Source organism: Danio aesculapii, chromosome 14 (assembly GCF_903798145.1).
Source record: "Danio aesculapii chromosome 14, fDanAes4.1, whole genome shotgun sequence".
NCBI classification, from domain to species: Eukaryota; Metazoa; Chordata; class Actinopteri; order Cypriniformes; family Danionidae; genus Danio; species Danio aesculapii.
In genome coordinates this window covers 9,041,799-9,059,831 of record NC_079448.1, presented here as the reverse complement: position 1 = coordinate 9,059,831, position 18,033 = coordinate 9,041,799, and positions in this window count along the sequence as shown.

Sequence of the window (18,033 nt, the reverse complement as noted above, 5' to 3'; positions counted from 1 at the left end):
CTATTAACTGAGTAGGCCTGTATAGTTCTAAAATCTGTCTTAATGTCCCATTACAGGTTCTTCAGAGTAGAATATTTGTTGTTACTGTAAGCGTTTATTTAGGAACATTAGAGGATATCTTATTCAAATATATAGTTTGACATTTTCTACGTTTAATTGATTTATATCGTAACAAAAGTCATTTAGATGTTTAGATTTGCTGAAGTCTACTTATTTATTTTTAACCCTTGTGTGGTGTTCATTCATTCATTTTTCTTAAACTTAGTCCCTTATTTATCAGGAGTCCCCACAGTGGAATGAACCCACAACTATTCCGGCATATGTTTTTTATGCAGCTGATGCCCTCACAGCCACAACCCAGTACTGGGGAACACCCACACACTGTCACATTTACATTTACATTTAGTCATTTAGCAGACGCTTTTATCCAAAGCGACTTACAAATGAGGACAAGGAAGCAATTTACACATCTATAAGAGCAACAGTGAATAAGTGCTATAGACAAGTTTCAGGTGTGTAAAGTCTAAGAAGCAAAGCATTTGTTAAATTTTTTTTTTTTTTTTTTTTTTTTTTTTTTTTGGCACCAGAGGGCACCATTAGTGGTATAGCCAGAGAGGCAGTTGAAGATTAGGAAGGAAAGTGGAGACTAAATAGTTGCGTTTTTAGTCGTTTCTTGAAGACAGCAAGTGACTCTGCTGTTCTGATGTAGTTAGGGAGTTCATTCCACCAACTGGGCAGATTGAATGTGAGAGTTCGGGAAAGTGATTTCTTCCCTCTTTGGGATGGAACAACGAGGCGACGTTCATTCACAGAACACAAGTTTCTGGAGGGCACATATATCTGCAGAAGTGAGAGCAGATATGAAGGAGCCAAGCTAGAGGTCACTTTGTAAGCAAACATCAGAGCTTTGAATTTGATGCGGGCAGCAACTGGCAGCCAGTGCAAACGGGTGAGTAGCGGAGTGACATGTGCTCTTTTGGGTTCATCATAGACCACTCGTGCTGCTGCGTTCTGAAGCAGCTGAAGAGGTTTGATAGAACTAGCTGGTAGCCCGGCTAGCAGAGAGTTGCAATAGTCCAGTTTGGAGAGAACAAGAGCTTGAACAATGAGTTGAGCTGTATGTTCAGATAGGAAGGGTCGGACCTTTCTGATGTTGTAGAGTGCGAATCTGCAAGACCGAGCAGTTCTAGAAATGTGGTCAGAGAAGTTCAGTTGGTCATCAATTGTTACTCCAAGGCTTTTCACATTCACACACATACACTCATGCACTATGGCCAATTTAGTCAATTCACCTATAGCTTGTGTCTTTGGATTGTGAGAGAAACCAGAGCACCTAGAGGAAATCTACGTGAACACAAGAACATGCCTTGGGACTTTAACCAGCGACCTACTTGCTGTGAGGCAACAGTGCTAACCTGTGTGGTGTTCATTTCTAATTAAGCCACTTACTGGGTTTTTAATTCAACAAAATCAAAACTTGTATGTTAAAATACACAGTAGATAATCTGTTATGTCATATAAATGTATGTGTGTGGGGGGTACGATGTGTGGTAATTGAATATTTCTACTGATTTATGTTAAGAAAATGAGCTAAGGTCAATGAGTCTGAGATTAAAAAAATATTGACTTGCATCCATTTTATTTTAATAAACAATGAAAATGGGTCATACAGTCCCAAGCACCATACAAGTTAAATAAGTACAATTGAAAAAAGGATTTCAAGCTCAGAATGAATGAATGATGGCTCGCCAATTAAGACTTTATTTGTTTCATCAATGGTTGAATCAGTATTTTTTAATGAATTATAAATAAATCTTCTTCAGCTGTTTTGTTAATACATGTCAACTGCTCTCCATCAGTGGCTCTCTAGATCTTTGCTATTTTAAGTGATTGTGTAGGAGTTCCGATCATCTTCGCATGCAGAAAATTCAGATTCGATTTGAGCTGTGGATCCGTTAAAATATTTGAACTGCGACTAGGCCGTGCGTCCGGCCGACCGGATGTGATTTTCGATTTTGTTATTTTTTGAATGAAAAAATGTCTATATTAAAAAAATATCTCTATTTATAAATGAGTAATAAAAAATATTATTTATTTAATGTTGTCTCCACATAATTTTTGGAGGTTTTTAAGTTTCTAGTATTCATTCATTCAACCATGGTGAACGCATGGAGAACAAAGGCTCTTGCTTTTACACTCCTTCACCAGGAGAATCAGCTTCTCTCCCATGGTGCACGACAAAACTGGAAATTCTGTGTGACTGCCACAAGGGGGCGTATAGTCGTGTCCAACACAATCTCACGGCAATTCTCAAGTGGCTAATTCATATGAATTCATACGATCTAATTCGTACATTTTCGTACGATTTGCTCATCCCCTAATGACGGCTGGGTTTAGGGGTGGGGTTAGGTGCCACGGCTCTATTTTAAAATCGTACAATTTCGTACGACTGAACTCATACGAATTCGTACGAATTCGGCTTTTTTGATTACAATTAACCGTAAGCCCTGTGGCTGGTTGACTGAAGTTAAAAGTTTGTGTGCATATTGGCCATTCTGTTTACTCTGATATTGCATGAAAAAACAAAAACACCTGTTAATTTTAACATTTTGGGCAAGCATTTAGGCTTTCCATGAGTCTTTTTTTCAGGCTAAATAAAATTTTATTAAATTTTACAATTTATTTTTGTGACAACAAAACTCCCAAAATACAACTTCAAGTGTCTTTGTTGTTGTTGTTGTTGTTGTTGCACTTTAAAAATTAATGTCTGTATAATTGCGATTGTATCCAAATGAGTGTTATATCCTGCACATAAAGTTGAAGTCAAATTTATTTTAAAAATCTTTTCTCTTTCAAATATTTCCTAAATGACGTTTAACAGAGCAAGGAATTTTTCACAGTATTTCCTATAGTATTTTTTCTTCTGGAGAAAGTCTTATTTGTTTTATTTCGGCTAGAATAAAAGCAAGTAAAATCTTTTTTTAAACCATTTTAAACTGGTTTGGGAATTGGGGAAAAATATACGTAAGGGCTAATAATTCAGGAGGGCCAATAATTCTGTAAATCTCCCTTCAGCATTACTCAAACCGAACTTCAGTTGAAATATATTTTTAGGTTTTAATATATTAATAGGTTTTTACAGTTCGTGTTCATGAAATAAGCGATGTTCGTACATAATTAGCCTGATTATAATTCTACTAAAATTCATCTAACATTCTTTTCTGGCTGTTCGCAGTATTTCCTGAATTATGGAGTGATAAAAGACCCACCAAACGTGTTAGAAATGTACGCAAATTACCACATATTTAATTAAATAATGCCTGATTTGCATTTCCAAACTTGTACTCCATAAAGTGTTTGCAATTCTTAATGTAATCAATCGACTAGGGAAGTATAATGATAACTGTTCACCTGCAGGGTCTTGCCTTAATTATATAAAATAATACTGTGTGCTAATACATATTTTGTTTTTCCTTCTTCACAAAACAACAGTGCAGTCGAACCGAAATATGGGAGCTGATGAGACTTCACTGAGAGAGTTCACAGGGTATTCGGTTTCGGTTTGTTTACAAAACTCCACATTGAGAAATCCCAAATGGCCGATGAACTGCACAGACAGACCGATAGCGTGAACACAACACTGTTGAGAACTTTCCATTTTTTAAGTTTAGCTGGCAGGACAACACAGAGATACACCAAGGCATGTGCGTTTGTTCCAATTTCAGGATTTTGCGAATGAAACTTTAATGAGAATTTGATTTGTCCAAGTTGTCTGACTGGGGCTATAATCAGTCGGCTTATGTAGATACACATTCGGCTGATTACCACAGAGCAACAGCCTGCGTGGTCATTTATGTGTGTGTGTGTGTGTGTGTGTGTGAGTGGTTTGCTGGGTGGACAATCATGGCCATTTAACTAATCAGAGTAAATGCCATACAGAGCCATTGCCCTGATGATGTCACAGCTCCGGAGTCGTCACTTTGAGTGCTTCCATCTGGTTGGGCTTTTTAGTGGCCGGAGAGCCACACTTCACTTTTTTCTTTGTCCTCTCTCATTTTCAGGCAATCTGGGCACTCTTGCTGTCCCCTTTTCAAATGCGACATGCCTTTTTATAACCCCTTTCTCAAAGATTAGATGTAACTTGATTTTTTACTGTGAAAATGCGAGTATATAGTGCTTGCCTGTGCAAAACTCACCAGCCCAATCTTCACACAGCTGGCAAAGAGGACTGTAGTTGTTAAGCTATAACCCAATCACAATTGGCGGTAAAGATGTACTCTTGGGGGGGATGAGTGGGGGTGGGGGAGATTTACTTAGCTGTATATATACACACTCAAAAATCATTTTTGCTGCTTGTTGAAACTGCTTATTTAAAATGAGTTGAATCTCAGTCTTGAGTTTTGTGTGGACGACTTAATTGTTTTATGTTCAATCCACCTAAATTAGCTAAAAAAAATCAAATTTACTTAATTGATTTGTGTCGGGACAATATGAAAGTAATAATTTGGAACCCAGCAATGTACACGGTAACGAATGCTGGGTTTTACACAATTGATTTGTGTTGAGGCAACATGAAAGACTTAAGTTAACTTATTAGTTTTTACAAATTTAAGTACATTAAACATGAAACAATAGAGCTGCCCCCCCCCCCCCCCCCCCCCCCCCCCCCAAAAAAAAAACGCAACAATTGTGTCGTTTTCGCTTTTTTTAAATAAGTACACTGAAATTAATTATTTAAAGATGATTCCTTGGATTTACTAAATTTTTTTACGTTAAGTGGTTGTAAACTATTTATTTGGGCTGAATTTAAACAAACAAATTAAGTTGAACATTATTAAATTTAATTTGTTGGCTTAAATTCAACACTAATAAATTGTTTGCAACAGTTTTGCAGACATCATTTTTTTGTTTAATGTTTTCATTAATTGTTTATTTTATAGATAACCAACCAACAAAAATACATTAAAGTAAAGATACAAATTATACCGAATGAAATTTCTTCCAAAAAGAGCATTTTTCCAATAAAATTAGCCTATATGAAGTGCTCAAAAATTGTTTCAACGTTTCCTGTTGCTATTTTGGGTATTTCATCTTTTTTTTTCAGTCCAAAGTAATTCAACATTTCACTTTGTGAGTGGTTCTTTTTAAGAGATTGTCGTGGTCGCTAATAAATCTTATTACAGGAACAGAAATGAACCAAATTGATCTGAAGCGTTAAAAAACGTGCAATAGACTACCATAAAAGGCACGAATTCTACACAGTTTTGCAACCTTGAAGGGCTCCACCAGCCTGATCTCACGAGAAAACCTATTTTACGTTTTGTCCATTTAGAGTTCAGTCGAACAGAATTGTACGATTTTAAAAAGGAGGCGTGGCATCTAACCCCACCCCTAAACCCAACCGTCATTGGGGGATGAGCAAATCGTACCAAAATGTACGAATTAGATTGTACGAATTCATACGAATTAGCCACTAAATCAAAAAGTTACGAATTGCCGTGAGATTGTGTTGGCTCCACAGACTATTCAAATAAAATGGTTTATTGTTGCACAAACGTGTTTATCTATTGTAGATAAACCATTAATAGCTACAGTAGACTACATTAAAAACTACAGTAGCACCGCCTATATTTTGGAGCCATAGTATCGCGATACTACCATAGTACCGGTAAACCGTGCAACCCTATTAGCTATGTTTTTATCCAAAAATATCAATTAAATTTATGCGCATAACAGGAATATCACAAAAAAAGACGTGCGAATAAAGCAGTGTTTCCATCCAACGAATCAAAGAGAACAAAATCCTCATTTCCTGATTATCTGGTGCCAAATAGCAGTAAAAAGTGACTTTATTGAGGTAGGAGAAGCTGTGTGGATCTTTTCCTTATTTAATAAATGACTTGCGCCTCAGAAGACAATGGCGACACGCAATGAACGCCTGGTGGTGTTTGAAGGTGTGAGATGCGGAGCACAGACACTCTTGACAGTTCTGGAGGTCATTAATAATATAATAACACTGATACTGAAACAGTTGTGTCGTTTTAGAATGACCAAAACAACATTTCAGATGCTGGTTTATCTATTCACATGTTTTTTTCCATCACATTAGCTCTTATAACAAAATCACATGACCTTTTTTAATGCACATACTGGAATTTGTTCTGTAAAAGTGCTTCCATCGTAGTTTATTAAATTCTGGGCTGTCATAACACAACGTTTGTCAAATATGGACAAAACCAAATCACGGTCATTACCAAAAACCTGGAAATAAAACGCCAGAACTTAATTCTATATATAATTTCTTAATATATTGCTTCAAACAACTGAAATGACAGCATAAGTTACTTTTGTTGAACTGCAACGTTGAATTTTCAACATCAAAAATCGACAGAGCAGAGTTTAAGGTCTAATAATTCAATTTATGACCATAAATAAACAGAAAAAACCTTTGAATCCAGCCTTATCTCATAAGGAAAAGTAACTATTTTACAGTTTGTCAGTTTAGTGGCTAGTTCGTATGAGTTCAGTCTTACAAAAATGTAGGACTTTAAAAAGGAGGCTTGGCACCCAACTCCGCCCCTAAACAAAACCGGAGTTGGGTGCCAACTCACTCAGCGATTGCATCGCTGAGTGATGCAATCTCAGCTTGCATCATAAAGACTGCATCCAGATACTATTGCGCCAGTTAGAAAACTTTATAGTACTTTATAATACTACAATTCTGAACGAAAAACTGTATTATTGACCTTATTCTTCAATACGGAAGTGTGCGCGTTTTTGCGATTGTTTTAGAACTTCCGATTCAGCTGCCTATGGGAGAAATGACTAGGAATAATAAATGGCAGAAAACGGTTAAACTGCTTACTCCACAAACAAGTGTTTGCACGACAATACAGACAAATTAGAATAATATAATAAGAAAATATCAGTTTGCAACACCAAGCAGCAAAACGAGCTGTTTTTAACGTTTAAAAATGAATGGAAGTGAATTCAAATGGCTGCGCCCACTCGTACGCGGAGAATAAGGTGAATAGCAATATCTAGCACGTTTTAAGTTGTGTAGCGACCAAAACTTGCCATAACATGCAATATTTCATGCATGCAATGTTCGCTGGTCTCACTCTGTCATGCCTAGTCCTAAAGCAACTACTGTAGGCTTAGTGCTTGGCCAGAGGAGTGGAGGAATTACACTTATTACTAAGCCATATTAACGTGCTGTTTCAGAGTATTAACATGAATATTTAGAGTAGCATGGTAAACAATAGGGAGCGCGTCACAGGTTGTCATTGTTTAAAAATTAACCAATGTGAATATAAAACCAACTTCAGCTCAGTAAAGCAGGCTAGGCGGAATAGCGCTATTTACTGATGTTTTGTTGATAAACTACATAAAAATCTACATTATCGATGCTGTAAAATGTACCTTATGAAACTGAAAATAGTCACATCAATCATTCACTGGAAGATTTCAGCAGTTGAACAACACTTGTGTGCATATGACCCATTCGTAAAACAATCTACATCAGCTTTGTGTGACTAAAATAGCTTTAAAACATAACATTACCTGCCTAATAGAAATACTTCAGCCATGGTGTCGTCCTTCCTCCAGCGAGCAAAAGTAACTACAATATTGATTCAGGATTTTAAAAAGTTTGAATTCAGCATTTGATTTTACTGCTGCCACTCTCTTTCGTGTGCATGTGAAAGTGGCGCATGTGCCAACAGCGGATCTGCGTGAACGAGTGCGCAGATGTGCAAATCTCCATTTGTTGACAGACAGTTTGAGTTACTTATCAGAATTATGGGAATTGTCGTCCTTACAAATTTTAATTGGATGAATATTTTATAGTCTTTTGCCTTACCCAGAATATAAAAACACATATAAATACATTTAGATCATTTGCCCTAATCATTACTATTGGAATGTGAAGAGACTTTAAACCAGCACAACCAGAAATGTTTCTGAAGACAATCACCTACTGCACCTTTAATGGGCTGATATATACTTATGTGTTTCTGTACTTACTGATAATAATGTTACTAATATGATAAGTCTTGTTAAGACTGACAATAAGACTATAAAAAGCACTTTTGATCAGGCATTTAGCGCAATCTATTGGGGTCCTAAGCGGACTCGATTGCAGGGGGGACTCGATTTGTCACCACACCGGTGCAAGCCTTCGTGCACTTACATAGCTCTCGCTGTGGCTGACGCGCACCTCTCAAAAAATTTCACTACATGCCGCAACGACACGTATCGCAAGCTCTGTGTTTGGTCAGTTTGGTAGTATGGGCGGGGCTGAGAGCTGCGAGCCCCCAATGGAGCGAGTGTTTACAAGTGTGGAACCCCGCTGAGGAGCTCCAGCCTGATCTCACGAGAAAACGTAAGTATTTTACGTTTTGTCAGTTTAGTGGCTAATTCGTACGAATTCGTACGAGTTCAGTCGTCCGAAATTGTACGATTTTAAAAAGGAGGCATGGCACCTAACCCCACCCCTAAACCCAACCGTCATTGGGGGATGAGCAAATCGTACCAAATTGTACGAATTAGATCGTACGAATTCGTACGAATTAGCCACTAAATCAAAAAGTTACGAATTGCCGTGAGATTGTGTTGGGAGCTCCATATAGAAACTTTTGTGTGTACTTTATAATTAAAGTTGTTGCACATACGCCAGTTCCTGCCTCTGAATGAGTGAGTTTTAGCTACTTGTACATTAAGATGGCATTCAGAAAAAACAAAACACGCACAAAGTAACTCAACACAGAGGAACATAAAAACCTCACTGCCAGCTAGTGTTTCAGAAATGTTATTGCAGAGCAACACAAACAGCACACAGAAGTATAAATTCATGATCACGTGCAAGGCATGTGCCCTGGGTCACGACGATTGCTCGATGCAGAAGTATAAAACCATCCTTTACAGTACTGTGATACTCTCAAATCTAAATTTCACACGAAACAGAATAACCTTTCACAGATCTAAACATAATATTACAGGTTTATGGTAACTTGTTTAATGTCATGTTAACTACCGCTTTTACCTTGTATTTTGAGCAAATATACATGTTCAGACATAACTATGACTCCAAACGCACATTCACGTTCACACAAGCAGATGACTTATGTATATAGCCACTAATGAGATGTGCATCTATATATAGGCGGCTACTTTAGTTCACTACTCTCCAAAACTGGAGTGTTCTGAGTCGTTGCCAGGGTCATTGTTATGCGGTTGCTAAGGCCGTCTGTATGGTTGCTAGGGCGCTTTTGATTGGTAAAAGTCAAAAGTTATATACAGCATTTCATAAATAGCCATTTTGCTAAACACACAGCTTGTTTTCTGACTGACTTTCTTGTAAATTCTTCCCTGGATCCACTCACAGATTGTTCCGTTTGTCTTTCGTCTCCACTTCTCCATTTCTCCTCTCCACTCATCCCTCGCTCAGCTCATCATTGCTTTACGATGGCTGTGACCTTTTCAGTGGCACTCCACTATCAGACTCTTATCTCACTGCCAGTGTAGCCGAGCGGTCATTTATGAGGTCACTTCACAGAAGTGGACATTAGCGATAATGTACTTCCAGTGACTCAGGTGTCACACTGAAGCGAAGGCAAGCAAGCGCGCACACACATACACACGCGCGCGCGCGCAGCATATAATCATCCAGCTCTGTGTACATGACAGAGATGTGGACGTTGTAACAAATTAAAACGTCCGTAGGTGGAAGGAATATTTCGCTTGATGAGAGAAGAGAGGGGAAAAAAGAGAAAGAGACAATATATTTTCTTCAGAGTATTACAAATGCGCACGCACACACAATTTCTCGATCCCACTCGGTATGTACGCTTGTTAGTTCCACTTGAAATGGCAAATGACAAACAATCAGAGGCAGTGAAGCAGTGGCTTACCAGCTCACAGAACCAGCCAAAACAAAACAAACAAGGCAATTACTGCAATTCACACTACACCAGTTCTCCATGTTAAACACACACACGCACACACAGATAAACACAAAGGCCTTTGCAATTATAAACATTATTCTCATCTCTCGCAATCTATTTTTGACATGCAAACTAACGGGCGCGCGCATACATAAGCCAGAATATAGAGGCGCGTATTAAAAACGACTAGAGTCACTGAATAAAATATTTGCTCATCTCCAAGGTTATATGAAGAGAAGGTGGAGGAGAAAAATCTCTGAACTGATTTTTTATACATCACTGGCTTTGCAGGGCTTTGATAACCTGAGGCCAAAAGAGGAAGTTGGCAGATGTGTTTAGTTTACGGCCCGTTTGAATGTCTCTTGCTCAGAGACACAACAGCTTCGTGCTACACAAATACACACAAAACAGATCGTTAAAGGCTTCTTAAAGGCGTAGTTGCTTGAATCCAGAATGAATTTTTGATGATGAAATTCTTCATCATTTACTCACCATTCACTTGTTTCAGCACTGTTGGAGATTATGTCTTCTGTTGAGCACAGAAGATGATATTTTAAAGATTGCTGGAAATGGGTGCGCAGTTGAAGGCTAAATTATTAGCCCTCGTGTTAAAAAAAACTGTGTTCTTTTTCAAATATTTCACAAGTGCTTTTTAATTTTCACACATTTTTTAACGTAATATTGTTTTAACCCTTGTGCACTGTTCAAATTTACTACCTTTTTTTTGTTCGGGATGAAAACATCTCCTGAATTAAATTGCTGTAAAAATGCATCTGATATTTTTTTTTTTTTAAATGTTGCATAAATCTGTTAAATCAACTTTATAGTCCGAATCAAAACTACTAAATTAAAATAACTCTTTAATTATCGAATTCACAAATCACAAATAATGCCACTGATTTGGTTAAAAACACACATACAATGACGTATTTTCAATATAAAAGTAATTGTGGACTGGATTTTTACCTTTTATCACAGTCTTGGACATGTGAATGATTAGTGACAACATTGCCTTTGATGCATTGTCAGATTTTTACTTTTTCTCCCCAATTTACTGTTGGTGGTTGTTTTTGCCCCATTGACTTCCATTATAACCATGGTTGATGGTGCATAAATACACAGGCTTTGTTTTTGTTTACTCCATGTAGTTCTAAGAGCTGAGAATCAGACACACACTTTAATTTTGCTTCACTTTACTTCATAAAAATCCAGAAACTTTGCTTTTTTTGCACAGGCCCATCTAAAGGGTTAATGGTGCCAACAGATGATCAACAGTAAAAATGACAAATTTGACCTCTTCCTAACAGAGAAAACCACCAACAATCAGAAATGCACTATTATATGGTGTCATGGTTTTGTATTTAAAAAAAATTTGGTTATAATGAAAGTCAATAGGGCAAAAACAGCCAACAGTAGCTGAAAAGGAGAAACATTTAAATTAATCAAAAACAATGCATCAAAGGCAATGTTGTTTCACATGTCCAGGACTGTGATAAAAGGTAAAAAAGATCCAGTCCACAATTAATTTTTACGTTAAAAATATGTCATTTTGTTTTGTTTTTTCACCAAATCAGTGACATTATTGGATTTGGCAATTAAAGGGTAAAAATCCTGTAATTTTCTAAACAATTTAATAGTTTTGATCAGGACTGTGGGTAAATAACAGATTTATGCAAAAAAAAAATTGTCTTATGCATTTTTACTGCAGTTTAATTTGGTGCAGATGCTCAAAGTAGGGCCCGCGGGCCAAAGTTGGCCCATTGCAACCTTTGATTTGGCCCACCATCTCATGTAAGAAGAGAGTGAGAATGATGGAGAGGGTTGGGGCAAATGCCTTTAACACAAAGATCGTCATTTCTAATTTGACGTAACCTATTTTGTTTGTTTTATTGTTGAGCTACAAAAAAAAGCTAACTGAAATGTTTCAGTTAAGTGAAGTTTATTAATAAACTAACTTCGAGAGGATCACGTGGTTATGATTGCTTGCGGCTGGTCCCACATTATCCAATTCATGATTCACCAATCAGACGACTCCTAATCCACTATAAATAACCTAAGTTCCATATAACAGCTATCTTCATTTTGAAGAATCCCCCCTTCCACCCCTAGTCCTCCTCCACCTCCTTTCCAAGACGGTGGCCCAGAGGTTAGCACTGTTGCCTCACAGCAAGAACTGGTTCTAGTCCTTACCAAGCCAGCCAATGTTTCTGTGTGGCACCATAGACATGCTCCTAGTAAGTAGTTATCTCTTAAGAGCAATCACTATCTGTTCATTAGCTACTACAGCAGGGGAGTTCTCGAGATCTACCTGAGCTCAAACTCCCCTCTCGCCTTGAAAACGGGAGGGAGCCCCAGGCTCAAGGATATTATAAGTTCAGGGCTCTCTCCCGGGACAGCATGCCAAACAAGCTTTATAATCAATCATCAGCTAAGTGTGAACTCTTGAAATGTTGTAAATGAAATCAGATTTTTTAAAATGTAAACAATGTCAACCGATGGAGAGAGGACTATGCAGAAAACATTGGTGAGCAAATCAAGGCAAAAACTACTCTCATTCTATAATAAATGAGATAGTTTTTGTATTTACTGTGATAAGTTTATTATAAAATGTTAAAGAAATACGCTGTTTTAGTTAATACATTGCAATGATTTCTAGTTATTTTTAAATATTATTAAATAAATTAGGAAATTACTTATGGCAACTATATTTACTCTCAGCCCACTAGCCTCAATCAAAGTTAGTTTTTGGCCTACATAAGAAAAGGTTTGGGCACCCCTGATTTAGTGGATGTTTTCATCCCTAACATATTTTTCAAAATATGTGTCAAAATAAGATGTCACCAAAATTATTCTGCTATCTGAAACACAGAGCAAGTTATGGCTAAATTAAGACACAAAATCTCTCCAGAGTGGATGAAAACATCCATAAGGGTTAATATTTGATTTCTAATAACTACATTTCTTTTGTTTTTGCCTTGATAACCAGGGGTGGATTTAGGGGCCCCGGGGAATTAGGGGCATTGACCAATGCCAAGAAGCCTATATTAAATCATATAGCTCTTTTATTAATTTTCTATGTCTATAAGCATTAAGATTTCAATGTTATTACTTCTTTTCGAAATCGGGGGTCCTCCTGAATATTCTTTCCGTACTGCACATGCAAATATTAAAATCTAACCTACAAAAATATGGCTAATTAACTGTATAGTTAGTTTGTAAACTTGTTTTTTTTATTTGTGAATTTACTTTATTTAATTTTACATTAAGAAGATAAAGGTTCCAAATGGGAATGCGCGATACATCGGCTGATAAATGCAATTAAATGCTTGTTATCGGTCCGATATCAAAATTTGGCCGATATGCATTAATAACTCATTAAGTAATCATATTCCTTATTATTGTAAATATGTTTGATTAATGTCATTTGGTTTGAATTGCATCAGGAAAATAATACATGTGTAAACACGTGCATCACACAGCGCCTGCAGTTGAAGTTTCAAACTCACCGCGGTTTATCATAAACCTTTCTTCGATCATTCTTTCCGCAATTGACAGAAAGAACGAAGATAGAAGCGTTGTCTGTTTGACAAGCAGCACCTACAGGTGTTCAAAAGAATCCAAAATGCCACATGGGACGAATTTATGCCTCATTTTCTAAAGTAAATCATACTATCTATTTAGTTTTTAGCTTGTAGAGGGGCTCTGAACTGAACACCTTTCACAACGCTTTTTCAGACATTTGTACATATGTACATTACTGTAACTGTAGTCAGTGCTTTTTCACTTTTGGGTGGACTATCTATTTAAATACTGTAGTTTTATCACTCCTGCTCTATCGTCTTTAATTTATTTATATAAATAAGTGCTCATTTTAATGCCTGCTATAAATTATCAGAAGGAAGCATCCTGTGGTATTTGAAGTAGGTTAACATGAACAGGTTTCTTTTTTAGTTGTTGTTTGTTTGTATCTTTCTGACACACACACACACACATACACACACACACACACACACACACACACACACACACACACAGGTTTGATAGACTTTTTTGACTGGAAATAAATCATAGGCCTGCAAATGGGTAAAATGAAAGCCTGACATGAACTATGTAAAAAATAAACAGTCGGCGAGAAAGAAGTAGACAGGCTCAAAGTTTTATCTGTCATGTGTGCATTCAGCAGTTTTAATTCCTGTTAGCTTTGCATTTAATTAAAGATTTAATAAACAATTTTGGCTGAGAACAATGTTTTGTGTTTAATTATTACATTACGCAAGAGTGTAATAAGTGGGATAAAGTAGATCCAGCTGGTTGTTACTGCAGATTGTTACATGGTTGCCTGGAATACTTGATTCTGATTGGTCAGTCGTGACATTCCAAGGTATGTTATTGTGAATGAATAATAATATGTAGGATAGTATCTGCTCCATTGAGCTGGTTTCGTTTCTGTCATCTTTGCGTTTTTTAAAGTTTGGCGCCATCTTGTGGATGAATAATGCACAGATTAGTGTATGCTCCATTCATCAGGTTTTATTTCCATTAGCTTTGCATTTAATTAAAGAAATAATAAACTATTATGACTCAGAACAATGTTTTGTGTCTAATTATTACATTGCGCGTGTGTAATAAGCAGGGTAAAGTACATCCAGGTGGTTGTTAATTGCAGATTATAACACAGATGTCTGGAATACATCTGATTGGTCAGTCTGCTTGGTCATTCCAAGGTATGTTATTGTGAATTAATATGATTAATAATAATAATAATAATGATAATAATAATAATAATAATAGTATTAATATTAATAATAATAATAATAATAATAATAATAATAATATGTAGGTTAGTATAAGCTACATTAAGCTGGTTTCGTTTGTGTCAGCTTTGCGTTTTTGACTGTTTGGCGCCATCTTGTGGCTGAATAATGCACAGGTTCGTGTGTGCTCCATTCAGCAGTTTCTATTTCCTAGCTTTGCATTTAATTAAAGAATTAATAAACTATTATGGCTCATAACAATGTTTTGTTTCTAATTATTACATTATGCATATGTTTAATAAGCTGGACAAAGTAGATCCAAGTGGTTATTATTGCAGATTATTACACTGTTGTCTGAATACTTGATACTGATTGGTCAGTCACAACATTCCAAGGTATGTTATTGTGAATGAATAATATGTAGGTTAATATAAGCTCCATTGAGCTGGTTACGTTTGTGTCATCTTTGCGTTTTTGACAGTTTGGCGCCACCTAGTGGCTTAATAATGCACTGGTTAGTGTATGCTCCATTCAGCAGTTTTCATTTTCATTAGCTTTGCAATTAATTAAAGAATTAACAAACAAATTTGGCTGAGAACAATGTTTTGTGACTAATTATTACACTATGCAAGTGTTTAATAAGCGAGATAAAGTACATCCAAGCGGTTGTTATTAGGAATGTCCCGATCCGATATTGATATCGGAAGTAGGTCCGATATCAGTTCAAAAAATCTATATCGGACTGCCTTAAAAATCTCCGATATAAGCAGTCTGATGCGATCTAAACTCCGTTACAGCTATTCTATTCAGCAGCGTCCAGAGTCAGCAACAACACTGCTTGCTAGCAAAGCCCCTTTAAGATTTAACATGCTCTTCAAACTAAGTTATGGTGTATTACGATAGAAATCTATTGTGACGGTAGCACACGCTGACGCTATCAACAACGACACATCTCTACTAGTTTATTTACTTCACGTCAAGCGATCTTTACATTGTTTTGTTCACGCTGCTAATCAACGCAAGGCACCGAATGGCGATGTAGCGCACATCATGGCATATCATGGTGCATCCAGTGTGATACCCAATTCAACACCAGTGCTTCCAACACATAAGACTTTATCTCAGCGGCCCGGTTCTGTGTGCGTGAGAAACTGAGAATACTCCGCCACAGACTCGGACGTTCTGCTGCTGCAGACCCACAGATACGTGCTGGGCACCTGTTCTGACTTTGGTAGTAGCTTTGAGAAAAGCGCGAGGACACGCGGAGAAGAAAAGCCTTTTACTAAATAGACTGATGCAGCTCATTATTTTTATATTATTTAATGCATCTCAAACTCTCAGCAGCACCAAGACTACAACAGAGAGAGAGAGAGGGAGAGAGAGAGAGGGAGCAAATTTGACCTATCAGTGGTGCACATGGATAGTATGAGTTAAATAGTAGATTTCAAATTTTTTATTTCATTTTTTACTTGAACACACTGAAAAGAAACAGTGTCATGTAAAAGGTGTTAAATACTAAACATTTTTGCTGTTTTAATTGTCTGTTAAATAAGAATAAGAGATCATTCTGTTGCTGAGGGCCATTACAGTTTAAAAGAAAGAATGGTATTATTTCTGGCAGAAGGAAAATTTAATTGGAGGCATTCACATATTTAACTCTTCTTTAAAAAGCCCAGAAAGATCAAGTGCTCTGATAAACAGTGTCAGCTTTGCACATGAGTCTGGAGTTCTGTCTTTATTTACATTGTCGTATTTTCCCATGTGGGAAGTAGGGTGGAATATAATATGCAAATATATTATGCAAATAAAATTAATTTTGATAAATAAAATTATTCTTAAAAGTCACATTATTTTATGTGCTGTGGAGAAAAGGTGTGTTTCAATCCAGCTACCGCAAATATATTTATGTTAAAGATAATATGTGCAATATATGTTATCATAAAATTAATAATGTTTCGTTTGGGAACATTGATACAGCCATAATCTTATGATACAAACACAGATTAAATAGATCTGATCATGTAAATGTACTAATCATACTGCACATTTTTATTAACTTAACAATAACTTATAACAATAACTCCTTATTTCTGCTCCCCAGTGTTAAAGATATTTTTCAGCTCGAAACTGGATCAAAAATTCATCAAGAAGCTGTGTGTGATATTGAAACTTTGGACACTCAACCTTTAGCAGTTGGTCAATTAACAATATTATTTTTCAATTAACAATTTATATGTTTTGTGGCAAATAGCCATGTAATAAGCACACTGTAAAAAAAAAACCTAATTTTACAGAAAATATCTCTAAATTTTTTACAGTATTTTTTTGTCATTTCAAATTAAATTCAAAACTTAGTAAAACGACAAACAATCTTTCTAAATTAACAGTTTGACTGTCATTTTAGGTACTTTATCATTAAAAATAAATTACTGACGTTTTTGTTTTTTATACAAGGAAATTACAGTATTATTTATACAGTATTTTTTCTGTTATTTTAAATTATATTCAAAAGTCCGTAAAAATTACAAACAATATTTGTAAATTAACAGCTTGACTGTTATTTTATGTACTATATAATTAATGACAAATTACAGCAATTTTCCTGTTTTATACAATATAATTGCTGTATTATTTACACAGTGTTTTTTCCAGTTTTTTTTAAGTACATTTAAAATTACGTAAAATTAAAGTAATAAATTGTAATTACTTGCTCTGTAAAAAAAATTTAAAATCTTTAAAAAAAGGTCAAATGACTGGCAGCTACGGCTGCCAAACAAAAACCATAAAATTACGGTAAAATTTCTTTGTTGAAATAAAGTGCAAAAAATAATAAATCTACAGATATTTTCATTAAAATGTTTACAGAAAAACACTGTTATTTTACAGACTTTTCCTAGATTATTATGATCAAATCCGTTCAATAAATAAAATAGATAAATTGCGCTCACATGCACCTGTTCCGGATTCCGCTAATTGCACACACACAGTCGGAGGATCGTTATGAACTGATTATATGGACTTTAAAAGCAGCACAGACGCACGCACCAATTGCTAAGTCTTGTTATGCTGTTACTGTGAACATTATGATGCGTTTCTTTCTTTTGCTGTGCTTTGTTTGTTAATTGTTTATGTGGTTTGCTGCTGGGACTGACCATTTGGCTGTTATTTGACCATGACTCTGGATTCCCTGCATACATCTGTTTGCCCCTGTCTTGACTGTTGCTTGCCTGACCATCTCGGTGTAATAAACCTGCATTTGGATCTGCACTCCTTTGTCAGCATCCCCTTCACATTAAAGTTCCATTTCATTTAAGATTTGTAACTGAATTATTCCA